Source organism: Hydra vulgaris, chromosome 05, assembly GCF_038396675.1.
Source record: "Hydra vulgaris chromosome 05, alternate assembly HydraT2T_AEP".
NCBI lineage: Eukaryota > Metazoa > Cnidaria > Hydrozoa > Anthoathecata > Hydridae > Hydra > Hydra vulgaris.
Genome location: NC_088924.1, coordinates 27749106 through 27764019, shown reverse-complemented (window position 1 = coordinate 27764019; position 14914 = coordinate 27749106). Strand labels below are relative to the sequence as shown.

At 28.6% G+C, this 14914-nt stretch overlaps 1 pseudogene; it reads left to right on the top strand.

Annotated features, from left to right (window-relative positions):
- Positions 1 to 7000: 7000 nt before the first annotated feature.
- Positions 7001 to 10436, top strand: LOC136080306 (protein FAM200C-like; annotated as a pseudogene).
- The last annotated feature ends 4478 nt before the right edge of the window (positions 10437 to 14914 follow it).

Below are 14914 nucleotides of genomic sequence, written 5' to 3'. Positions count from 1 at the left end.
GATTTCCTGATATTTTCTGTTATAAGTGTAAATTACCGTTATAATTTCTGTTATAATGCTCATTACCAAAACTTGAAAACTTTAAGTCTCTTTTAGAATAAAATTTAAATTTTTTTCAGAATGATTAAATATTAATATATTTGAACAATCTTTTGAGCGATATGATTTTTAAAATAGTAACCTAAAAAAAGAATATTATTTCTGTTAAAAACATTTTAAAATATTAAAATAAAATAGTACAAATATAAAAAATTCCCTGACTTTCCCTGATTTTAAATAAAATTAAGCTTTTCCCTAGATTTTCCCAGATTATATCTAAATTCCCCTGACTATCCCTAAACTCCCTGATTAGGTGGCAACGTTGTATGAACTGTTTATTATTTAAACTGTAAAGATATAACCATGAGCTGTAAACACAGTAGAGAAAAAAACTCTATAAATTTGAATAACTGATTTTTGCAAAGTGTATATCACAACTTAAATTAAGTAACTCTGAATATTCATTTGTTTACATTGTTCTAATGCTTTTTACCTGTACTACCAAAATCCTTTTTTTTTTTTTTGTATTTCACCTCACCAAGGCCAAAAAGACCACTACAGATGAGGAGGCTACTTGTGGTTAAAATCCTCTCACTAACTCTATAACTCCGAAAAACGAACCTTGACGAACAAGACTGCTGCGCGGAGAAACAAGTTAATTATCAATTATTAACCTACTAATAATAATAAATAATAAAACACTACTATTTATCTTATTTTTATAATATTACTAGTAATATATAGTATAATGATATATATAGTATACTATAAATTATATGTCAATAATAATATATTGACATGTAAGTTATGTCAATATTATTGACAATAAGAAAATAACGGGTGATGCGGAAGTTATCGGACAAATCCTAATTTCATTATTTGAGCATAATAATTAGTTTTTGTGGTTTTATGCGTAGACATAAACGTTCTATAAAATATAAACTTTATTATTTGAAACACAATTATTTAAAATGAGGTTAAATGCAGCTGAACGAGAATCTTTTCGAAAGCGACTAAAAATGTTTTTTGTAAATAAACCTACTATAAAAAAAAAAAATCGTAAATCGTTTTGAAAAGGAAGGATTTGCTCGAAGTACAATATATGATAACCTAAAAAGACTTGAAACTGTTCAATCGTTTTCTGATAGAAAGCACCCTGGTCGTTTGACATCCTGGACTAGAGAAAAGAAAGCCGAATTAACGAAACTTGTCAACAATCGAAAAGGGGTCAGTCAGAGAAAAATAGGTATTAAATTCGGTGTAAATCAATCGACAATTGGTCGTCGGTTAAAAAAAATGAATATTAAATATAGAAAACGTGAAAAGACTTCAAAATACACTATAGAACAACAAATAAAGGCAAAGAAAAAAAGCAGGACTCTAGTTAACCAACTCTATTACACAAAATCGCTTCTAGTCATCGATGATGAAAAATATTTTTGTTTTGCAGGGGACAACATGCCTGGAAATTCTGGATACTACACAAACAACAAAAAGACATGCCCAAAAAGTGTTCGTTTTATAGGAAAAGAGAAATTTCCAAAAAAATTATTAATGTGGATAGCCATATTTGACCGTGGTATGTCGGAGCCATTGTTTCGCACTTCCAAGGCTGTAGCGATCAATTCATCAATCTATATTAATGAACGTTTAGAAAAACGACTTCTTCCATTTATTGACAAGTGTCATGGAGACTTTAACTATTTATTTTGGCCAGATTTAGCAAGTTCTCATAATTCTAAAGATTCTTTAAATTGGATGGACCAATATGTCTATTACGTTGATAAAGAATCCAATCCCCCAAATGTGCCTCAAGCACGACCAATTGAAAATTTTTGGGGACATTTGGCACAGAAAGTTAACGAGGGAGATTGGCAAGCTTCAACAGAGCAAGTTTTGATTGATCGCATTAAACTAAAACTACAAGAAACTGATTTAAACTTTTTACAATCGCATATGAAAGGCGTCAGAGCAAAATTGAGATCAATTGCAGATGGTGGTGCTTTTTCATATAAAAAATAATATATTTTTATTAAAAGATAAATGCTTTATTTAAAAAGAATATAATAATAGTTTGTTTTTTTATTTATAAATAAGTTATTGACGTTTTTATTTTGTCCGATAACTTCCGCATCACCCGTTATTTTCTTATTGTCAATAATATTGACATAACTTACATGTCAATATATTAATATTGACATATAATTTATAGTATACTATATATATCATTATACTATATATTAGATCAATTAGATTACAAGAAGAAATTAACATTAGCAAACAAGGAAACTTTACCGAACCCGTATTCAATCGATAAACCTTATTGGAGTTCAGATTTAACAAAAATGGTCAGCGCAAGAAAGTACTCGGTGTAGTTAAGGCGATTTACAAATTATTCGAATTCTTTTATTTGGAATTAATATGATTTTATCATGGTATTATGTCCAAACAAGAGCTTTAGATGGTATAACTTTTTTTGCTTCAGGTTTTTTTAATACTTGAAGAAACTTTTCTTTTTTTTATACAATTTTAAAAACCTTTTTACTACCCGTAATAGTGAACCTAAAAAACACCATTTTGGAGTCTTTAGATCAATTCCGCTCATCGGCGTTAATATGAATTTAGTTAAAATCTTTTGAAAAAGTTCCTTAATTTACTATTGATTCTAGTTCTAATGGGTTCTGACGTATATTAACAATATATAGTTGTCAAAACTCAATATTTCTATCAATTTTCACAAAAAATACAAGAATTCCGACCAAGAAAGAGCATATAATGAAGAAAAATTGCCAATAAACGATCAGAACATATCAGATTGTTAAACTATAATGTTCATTTCACCTAAGAAACATATTTATTTGAAATCTTTTTAATTTTTGGACCAATGATTGGGATTTTAAGAGAATTGTTTAAAAAAAAAAAATCTTCAGTCTGGGTTTTTTCGCTATAAACATTTATATTAATTTTTTTTTTTCTTTCCATAATTTACAGACCTGATCATTTAACGGAAATATGTCGTAGTCAACAAAATATCATACAGACGCTATAATATTTTGCTATAACTACACCGAGTATCGCTCAGAATACGATCAAAGTCCAATGACAAAAACACGTAATTATGCGTGTATCATTTAATTAAGGCTTGCGAATTATATTTTAATTATTCCATCTTTATAAAACTTGTTATTGACATCGTAAGCTAAAAAAGAACAAAATTATAGTTTTAGAATTAAAAAAATGACATATATTATATGGTATATGTTAATTCTAAAGTTTAATATGATTTAACAAAAATCCCAGATATATCTTGGGGTGACGTTTATAACTATCTTATCAACTCTACAAGTGAATACACTAATGAAAAACTTATTGCTTTTAAGTCTTTGGAAGCTTATAACTTTTTTGTGAGTGGACAGGTTGATGATATTTATTACCATGAAGTTGCGATGGATTGTGAATTTTGTTTTTTAAAAACAAAGGTCCGCAAATTTTATTATATTCATTTTTTTATCATTAGAAATTTTTAAAAACGCTGTTTTTTAATTGAATGCACAATAAATTTAAAAAAACAACGAGGATGTGTTGTTTAAATTCATATTTCATCCTTAAAATTATTTTAGACTACACATAAAAGATTAATTTTTTCATTTGTAGGTTCTTCCAAGCTAAAGACATAGACAGAACCAAAAACTCTACAAAGTTTGGGTTGTTCTTCATAAAAAAAATGGATATGTTGGGCAATTATAATTGCATGGCAGGGTAGGCATTAAATTAATTATTTAACACACACAGATATATATATATATATATATATATATATATATATATATATATATATATATATATATATATATATATATATATATATATATATATATATATATATATATATATATATATATATATATATATATATATATATATATATATATATATATATATATATATATGTATATATATATATATATATATATATATATAGGTACATAGCATGAAAATTTTAAAATAATCATATACTAGAATGTTATATATGATTAGAAAGCCCTTTAATAGTATTTTAAAGGTAAAAAAATTATAAAAAACAAACATTAGACAAAAAGTTAAGTTTTTTTTTAGTAACAAAATTTTGGTATGTGGATTTGTGAAGAAACTGAGGTCAAAATTTAGTTTTTCTTTACCTATATTGTTAAAACTTTGTTAATTATTATCAAAATGCCTATAACTTGTACCTAAAGATAGGTGTAACAGTGGGCTACAAAATTAAAATATCCTCTGCTCACCGGGCATGTTCAGGGGGCTAGAGGGGGTGCCTAACCATCACCTATACCACCTAAAAAAAAATTTCTTCCATAGTAGAGCGTCTTTTATGTCAAATTAGTCATTTCTATATATAACTTTTACTATAATTTGTTCCTATACCACCACTACATATAAGAGATGTATCTTTGTGTTAGGTTGGATATGAAGGAGATACCCTATTTTCAAAAACAATTTGAAAATAGGGTATCTCCTTCATATCCAACCTAATTCATTCTTAAAAATATTTTTATCTTTATAATAAAAAGGAAATTTCTTATTATAAATAAAAATCATAATTTACTACTTTACAATATATGCTAGTGATGAATACATTGATTTAGGAAAAGGGGTATGTGTCATCCTCCTCCAGGCTAAATAAAGTAAAAAAAACAACATAAAGTTATATATAGAATGTTATCTTTAAAAAAATAAAATTAGTATAAGAAATTAACATATCGATTGCCACGATATCTTGGAATTATACCTTGTGGCAGTTTTTTATTGTATAAAAATTAACAAAAACCTTCAGGATCACCCTTGCCATCTTTCAACTTTATTCTGTTCATTGCTAAAGCAGTTTTAACTGCCATACAATCATATTCAAATATTTGGCAAGTTTCTATTTCCAGAGACTGTAATGCAGATTGACAAGAAATAGCTATTGTTTCAAGCGGGTAGAAATGACAGTTCAGCTCATTCAAACTCTTACCCCAGGTTTCACAAATTTTGGTTATGGTAAGATGGTTTGCTGCAACTCTGTCTGTCATTGTGTTTGATATATTTGAGATAATTAACTTACCACATTTGTCAAAAGAAAACGAGCGATAATCCGAATAAATTAAGGCCATCTGCGTTACATATGTGTTATTGATAATCATCTGATGTACCTCTGGGTAATTGGTCCAAAGCAATGACTTGATATTTCTCCTTTGATGTCAAGTGAATGCTGTTGATATGAACGCCTTCGTGTTGTTGCATCAAACCCAAGAGTTAGATTTTTGTTACCAAAGGTCCATTCTGCAGCTTGTAGGTCACATACATTTTCTTTCGGACCGTAATATGGGTTCAATATGTACCAATTTAGTCAACTGGTACTACTGTGCAGTTTGAAATCTACTCTAACAATAAAATTATAATAGATGAGAGAAAGTCTTAGTTTATTTAGTCTTAGAAAGTCTTACTAAACTATGAGACTTATTTTCATTATACAATATTTCCTAACATCCTTACATTTCCTTAATATTTTCATTATCTAATATTTCCTTTTCAATTTTCTACTTATAATAAGTAGAAAAAAAAAGAAATATTAGATAATGAAAATGTATAAAACATTTGCATAAATTTGACTATAATTAAACAAGTGTATTTTTAAGTAATAATTACTCAAATACTTATAAAAGTAACTAAATATAAAAATACTAACTCATCCTTTCAATAATTTGTCCATATAAACAAGAAAAAAATATCATTTTTCACTTTTTTTAAATTTTATCCCTGTAATTTTCACTTTAATCGTTTCCTGCCTGATTTGCTCAGTTGACGATTTAATAATTAGATTTAATCAGGACACATAATAAAAGATCACTTAATAAAAACTAAATTATAAACTAAAAACTTTTTTGAAAAAATAACTAACTGAATTACCATTCCCTTTCTTTTTTATTCACTTTTTCTTAAGCTCGTTTTCGATTCTAAATTTGATTATATTATCATATTTATATATAATATATTATATGCAAATTAAATTCTTATCACCCCCTCCCCCTTCTACCATATTTAATGCAGAAAGATGAAATTTAGGTACCAAAAGTGGTGCATAAATTAAGGTATCTGCTACTAAAAATAAATCGATGAAATTTGGCAGATACGAAGAAATTGTGTAAACTTTGTGAAATGTTGGAAAAAATAGTGAGCATATCTTCAACACTGAATGCACAAAGTACAACAAAAAGTTTATTATTAATAAATAGACCTAAAATAATCGTCATTGTAATTCAAATATACAGACTAATAATGTTTAATTCCTCTAGTTTCTGAAAAATATCTATGTTAATATATAATTCTATAAAATAAAACAACAAAATATGTTTTTTTAACACTGGTAAAATACAAACTTCAAAAAGCGTGGCACAGAATTTTAGCACAATTATCGGTTCCGTAAAACGCAGAATTCTACATACCGAATATATATATATATATATATATATATATATATATATATATATATATATATATATATATATATATATATATAAAATATATATATATATATTTATAAAATATATTGTATATAATAAAATTTACAAATACAACATAGTTGATAAATATTATTTACTACAATATACTTTATGCCATGTATAGATAAAGTACAAAATAAAACATATTGAAACTTTTTATTTCATTTGTTCTTAAATTAATATTTTTTTTTTATAGTCTGGGATCTGCATGCAGCCAACTGTGTCAATGAAACCAAGTAAAGAGAAAGGCTGAAGCATCATCATTGCAAAATATATCCTTTAATAGACCAAAACGTAATGATTTACCATGTGAAATAAGATCAGCTTAAAGTACTGTAAAAAATTATTCCGTCAATGCAGAAGAATCCATTGAAAATTTGGGCCTAGATAAAATTTGGGTCTAGATTCGAGAACTACAAAAGGTTATGCCTAAAGCAGCGTATTTTAATTACATAAATGTCTTGGAAAAATGTTACGATACTAATGGTACATTGACATCTGATGAGACAGAAGAAAATCTATGTCCAAAACCTTTTACAAGTCTGTTTGATTATGAAGCAATTAAATTAGATGATTCTTGTTTAATTGAGAGATGTTTTTTAAAATACAAAGAATACAAATAGACTTACACCTCAAGTTCAATTGATTTTTTATCTGAAATTACTAAAATGCATAGTTTATTCTGTACATGGAAAATTCACAGAGCAGAATTACAGCCCTAATTTTTATGAAGTTATGCATTTCAAATATAACAACTCAAGAAAGTCATTGCTTAATAAGCTAATGTGTTATAAGAAAGCACTTAACACACCTTCCTTAACTTATGGCAAAGAAATGGAATGTAACACTATGAAACCATTATGAAAGAAAAACACAAAAACTTCCAATTGACAACTTCAGGCCTTCACATTTTATACAATAAATCATACTGAGGAACTTCACCTGACTCTATAGTAAGTGTTCTTGCCACACTGCTGGTTTGCTAGTAGACCCGCAAGCCGCCGCCATTAGCCGCTAGCCGTCGCCAAGCACTGCTTTATTTTTAGCCAGCTGTGAAAAATGCCTTCGCCAGCCATTAAAATAAGTCGCCATAGCCAGCCGTTAAAATCATAGTTAGTTAATTGATTTAAATCATTAAATAAGTTTATGTCCAATTTTTTAATTTTATCATATCACCTATCACCACTCGCTTCATAATATAGTTTTTGGTTTAACCATGGAATTCCATGAGTCTCGTGTTAATATACCGTACGTTCGAATACCTTAATTTTCGCGCTATAAAAAAAAGTCTCTTGCAGTCCGAAACAGTAGTCAATGTTTATCATAAAAAAAAAGAAAAGTTGTCATCTGCGCAATGGAAATTTTAAAATGAAAAAAAACAATCATTCTAAAGGTTTGAATTATCATTATTGTTTGTATTATATATATATATATATATATATATATATATATATATATATATATATATATATATATATATATATATATATATATATATATATATATATATATATATATATATATATATATATATATATATATATATATATATATATATATATATATATATATATATATATATATATATATATATATATATATATATATATATATAGATGTGTATATATATCGCGTTTTCACTTCTGAAATTTTTCACTTTTTAAATTGTTCAAAGTAATATGAATTAAAAATTTACAAACGTGTTAACAAATCAGTTCAGGCGTAACAGAAAAGAAAATTATTATCTTCTTTTTAGTCGGATAGAAAAACGTGGATTATAAATATAGTGAAGATTAACGTACGTCGTGGCGTAGTGTAATTGAAAAACACTGTCATGTCTAATTAGTAACACATCATTTTTTTAAAATTTTTTGTCTGTTATAGAAGCTAATATTTGCATTATAGAAAACCCCATGAAAATGGATCTCAAAGAAAAGAACGTTAAGAAAAGAAAATGTAATGACGATTTTTTACAGTATGGTTTTACTTCAATAGTTACAGCAGGAATTGAGAAACCCCAGTGCGTTATTTGTTATGAAGTTCTATCAGCCGAATCTATGAAGCCGAACAAACTGAAACATCATTTTGGTAGCAAGCATCTGAGCTATGTCGATAAGGACATCCAGTATTTTAGATGTAAAGCTGAGGGAGTCAAGAAAGCCAGAATTAACTCTAGTGGCAAGTATCATAAACAAAACATATCGGCTGTTGAAGCTTCTTATTTAGTATCTCTTAGAATCGCCAGAGCTATAAAACATTGCCGAAAAGTTGCTGTTGCCAGGGGCCAATGACATTGTTAGAGTTATTATTGGAACCGAATATGTTACTAAACTGAGTGCAATTTCCTTGTCTAATGATACTGTTCACAGGAGAATAGCTGACATGTCTGCTGGTATTATTGATCAGATATTCCAGGAAATTAAATCTGCTCCACTTCCAATATTTAGCATCCAACTTGATCAATCCGCAGATGTTGCAAATTGTTCACAATTACTGGTTTATGTGAGGTATATAAATAATGGCGATTTTAAAGATGAGTTTCTCTTTTGTAAATCTCTTAAAATTACTACTACTGCACGTGATGTATTTGACAAAGTTAGTTCATTTCTGAAAAAATTATAATCTCTTGGAAAGATATTTGTGGTGTCTGCACAGATGGTGCTCCAAACATATTAGGATGTCGGTATGGATTTCAATGTTTGGTACAGAATGAGTCATTAAATGTCATTGGAACTCACTGCATGATTCATCGACAAATATTAGCAACGAAAACACTGCCACAAGAGTTACAAGAAGTAATGAAGAGCGTCATTGGTTCAGTCAATTTCATGAAAGCGAGTGCTTTAAATAGTCGACTATGTTCAAAACTTTGTAATGAGTTAGATGCGACCAACTATGTTCTGCTATTTTACACTGAAGTGAGATGGTTGTCGAGAGGAAAAGTTCTAAAGCGTGTTTTTGATCTCTGTGATGAACTAACAGTTTTTTAATCAGAATGCAAAACCGCAATTCGAAGCACTTTATAGCGATGAAAGTGAATAGCCTTGTTGACATCTTTGCCATCTTGAATGAGTTAAATTTATCACTGCAAGGACCAAATGCAACATGCCTTGATTTGTCTGAAAAAATCCGATCCTTCCAAATGAAACTTCAGCTTTGGCAAACAAAATTGAATGAAAATAAAATTTACATGTTGCCAATCTTATCTGCTTTCTATGAGAATAATGGCATTAAGCCTGACAAACGGAATACCATCATAATTTCTGTGAAAAAACATTTGCACATGCTTGCGGACGAAATTTCATCATACTTTCCAAATCCACCTAACATCCCGTTTGCATTTGCCAGAAATCCATTCACAGTTAAAGTTGAAGATGTTCCTGAGACATCGCAGGAAGAGTTTATTGAACTCATAAATATCGATGCAGCGAAAAATGATTTCTCTTTAATGTCAGTTACACAGTTTTGGATCAAGTGTTTGCAACCATATCCTTTTCTGTCTGAGATTGTGTTGCGCCTTCTTCTTCCATTTCCAACAACATATCTTTGCGAAACAGGGTTTTCCAGCCTGTTAGTTATCAAGTCTAAATACAGAAATAGACTTAATGCAAAAGATGACCTTTGTTGTGCCCTTGCAAAGACTGCCCCAAGAATTTCTGATCTGGTGAAACAAAAACAAGCTCAACCTTTGCACTGACATTGACATTTTGTGCACATACTGTCGTAAGAATATTGTAGGAATGTAGTCATTTGCAGTGTATTGAAAATGAGACTGTTATCCATAATACGTCATGCTTTTCAAATTTTCACATAAGTATGCAACATGAATATGGTGAATACGCGATATAGAAAAGTAAATATAAATGCAAGTCATAAAGATAAAATTCATTTACTTGTAATTTAATTATAACTAGAAATATATTTTGAACAAAATGTAATTACATATTGTTTTGTAATTAAACATAAAGCTTTAGCTATGTTCAGTTTTTCACAATGAAAATAGTTCCTGTATATGCGGAAATTTATATTGCGATATATAGTTTTATCTTATAACAATAGCAAAAGTACAGTTACTTACGCCTATGAGCGTAAATAATTTTTTAGTTGGGGTCGCTATACAATAGGGGTTGCATTAAAAGGGTCGCGACAATGTAAAGGTTGAGAACCGCTGTTATAAAGCTTCAAATATTTTCCTTTTTTTTCCATTAAAATTTGTTTTTTATTTTAAAACTCTTTTTTTGAAAGACCTTAAAGGCTTGGTTTAAAGATATTTTTGGATATGAGTTAAAGTTACTTTGGTATTTTATGCTAGTTCTCATAAAAAAGTTTTGTAAAATATGCTCCCAAAAACACCTCTCACAAGAAATTAATTTCCTCATAGATACTTTTTTAGAAAATGGCTATAACAAAAGTAATCTTATTAAAATAACCAAAAACTATTTAAACCGCGTTTCAAAAAATACTACATCTAAACAATTATTGGTGAGACCAAAAAGAAAATCATTTCAAGAAGTGCGAAACACCATAGAGCCTGTAAAAATTAAAAATGGTCGAAATCAAGAGCCACGGAACATTCGTGAACATGCCGAGGTACTTCTGATTGGCTGAATCCTAAAACCTTGGCAGTCATTTTAGAATACAGGATAAGAAAAGTTAGAGAATCCCTGGAGATAAATAGAGCAAGAATTCGACACGAGATAGGTATTGGGAAAACTGTTCTAAATAGACATGACGGGGATAATGTGAAAACAAAAACTTGGGGACCAATCTTGACAAAAATTTAACTGAGGTAACAATTATACTATTTGATTGGTTTTTATATTTTACGCTTTTTAATGCCTTCCTTTTTAAACGGTTGGTTTTATGTTTTTTTGTAACGTTTTTTTCATTACCTGATGACGCTGACCACAATAGGTCAACAAAATATCTAAAATAAAATTATTATATCTAAAATATATTTAAAATATAGTTATACGCTGTCTTTTTTATTAAAATCAATTTATATATTATATATATATATATACAGTGGCGAGCAAAATAATAAATTTCCACTGTATATATATATATATATATATATATATATTTATATATATATATATATATATTATATATATATATATATATATATTATATATATATATATATATATATATATATATATATATATATATATATATATATATATATATATATATATACAGTGGCGAGCAAAATAATAAATTTCACCTAAATTGACATTTTACAGTATATTTTATAAAGTGACATCTAGGAACTGATTGCTACACAAACTATGATTATTTTATTATAACAGAGAGCAGCATATTTCCAATTTCTTACAAATTTATGAGGGGAATACCCTATTTATATATTTAACCTACTAATTAGGTGGAGCAAAATAATAGGTGTGTTTTTATTTTAACCTGTTTGCTGTAGGAATAAAAACATTTTATTATTTTTATTTGTTGTTGATATAAAGGTAAGGTCAATATGTATGCAACTTATATAAAATAATAACATATCATATTTGTATTGAATTAGAATTAGATATAAAATGGGACGAGGAAAACATTGCACAGCGACAGAAAGAAAACTTATTAGAAATTTAAGAAAACAAGGAAAAACTTAAAAAGGAAATTTCAGTTACGATGGGATGTTCTCAAAATAAAGTTACAAATGCCTTAAAACCAGAAAAATCACGTGAGAATAGAGGAAGACGTGTCAGCGTACGGATGATCACATTACAATTATTTCAAAAAAGACCCATTCAAGCCAGCAACAAAAATTTTAAATGAAATTAATGAAAATATTAGTGTTTAAACAGTTATTAGAAGGCTTTTAGAAAGTAAGTTCGAAACTCCGAGGAAAGTACCATTACTTGGTAGAAAGAACATTATGAAAAGAAAAATTTTTGCAAAAAATCATATTGCTTGGCGGGGACCAGAAATGACCAAAAAATGGCGTAATATTTTGCGGAGTGATGAAACTAAAATTAATTTATTTAATTCTGATGGAAAACAGTATGTAAGAAGACCATCAAAGCAAGAACTTTCACGTCGCTTCACTGCGAAAACAGTGAAACACGGCGGAGGAAATATAATGGTGTGGGGCTGCTTTTCCTGGTACGGTGTGGGGCCACTTTTTTGGATCAAAGATATTATGACCCAATATACATACGTAGACATACTAAATAATGTCTTGTTACCATTTGCCGAAGAAAATATGCCGATAATTTGGCATTTCCAACAGGACTGCGACCCAAAACATACATCCAAAGCTGCGAAAGAGTGGTTTACGACCAATAATGTAAAAGTTTTAGAATGGCCACCTCAGTCACCGGATCTAAATCTTATCAAAAATTTATGGAGGCAGTTAAAACTTAAAATTTCTGTTTATTTATGTAATAAAATAAAAGTTCTAATAAAAATTCAAATTTTTATTTTATTTGTTTCAAAGATATTCTCGTATTTGTTAATTTTTTGGTTCGCACCTATTATTTTGCTCGCCACTGTATATATATATATATATATATATATATATATATATATATATATATATATATATATATATATATATATATATATATATATATATATAACCCTCGAAATCAGAAAAAAATGAGGTAGGCAGTAATTTGCCAAGATCAATCTTTTAAAGTTCAGTATCAGGTCAGCAAAAAAATATTTGATACATAGGTCTTACCGTAAAACATTGAAACGAGGTCGGCAATTTTTGCCAACCTCAAACACTTTGAGGTCAGTAGTTAGGTCGGCATTTGGTAATGCCGACCTAACTACTGACCTCAAAGTGTTTGAGACCTAATGCCTAACTCCGATGGTTATATATATATATATATATATATATATATATATATATATATATATATATATATATATATATATAAACAACATTCTTTTAGAAATGTTTATTTTAGGTGCCCTGCGAAGTCCTAATGGTTTTGTCACAGAGCACCGTAGAAAAGCATTTTACTCGGTAGTTCATGCCACTTTCCTTACCTATGGCGCTAAATATGCGCTTCAAACCATGGATCTCTTGCTTATAAAGCAAGTGCTTTAACCACTGCACCAAAGCCGCTTTTTTAAAGGTGCAAAAAAATTTGTTGTGTTTGTAATCAAAGTGTTGAAATAATGTTTATCTCTGAATATAGTGTTGTGATATTTAAATATGAAATTTAACTTACAAGCAACCAAGCTTGTTACTGGATTTCCTGTTCAAAGACTAATTATGGTTGTAACACTTGGGTTAAATTGTAGAGCAGCATAACATTTATTAAAATTCATATCATCAAAAAGGTTGTTCAAATGACAAATAAAAAGCAACAAAATAAATCTAAAATGTCTTAAATAAATTTTTATTAAAGAAAAAATTAATTAACAAAAAAAAAAAAAAAAAGATAAAAATATGAATGAAAAAACATGAATAAGCAGTTGTTTGTAAAAATAGATTAAGTGATTTTTTTAAGTCTCTCGGAAGGATTTCCATACTGATATTTCTGTATACAGTTTAAAAAAATTTCTGTCAAATTGCACTTTAACTTCCTTCATAACTTATCATTTAGCAAAGTTATATCTTTTTATTGTAATTGTTCTTTCATGCTTAAAAAACATCAATGCTTTGGAACTCTCTACCATTTTCATATTTACCTGACACACAATTTAAGTTTTTCTGCTAATTGTTCTTTGACTCTCTTTTTTGTCTTCTCTTTACTCGCAGCTTGTGGTTGCTCGCTGCATTATTGTGAGTGAATTTGTAAAAAAAATTTGTCACTTAACTTTTGTTCTTTGCAAATCCATTTTGACACTGGGTTTAACATTGGGCTCTGATCGTAATAACTGAGCCGGTGAATTTTCAAACACCCTTTCCAAACGAGCGTGACATGGAGCATTGTTTGCTACGACGACCAAATCCTCTGAACAATTCCCGGATGTAATCCACTGATTAAACAAAGCCAACATCCACTCGTTACAAGAATCTTCTTTAAATGATTCTCTGCGAGTTTCCATCATGACGACATTTGTTGTTAATATAGCTGCAATCAATTGCATGTTTTCACCTTTTTAAGAAGGTATTTTCCTTATTGCTTTTTTCCATTGTTTGGCACGCCCTTCCGTTTTTGTTTCATCCAACCAAACTCTCTGATGATCATTTGTGATGTGTTCCTTAATGTTCCTAACATATTCAGCTCTTTTTTGTTTGTTTTCATTACTATTTATTGTAGTAGACTCCTTGTGGACTTATTTAAATGAAAATAGTCTACCTTCGAGGTAATTGGCAATTGTGGTTGTGCTGACGCTAATATTAAATTGTCTTAATATCCTTGT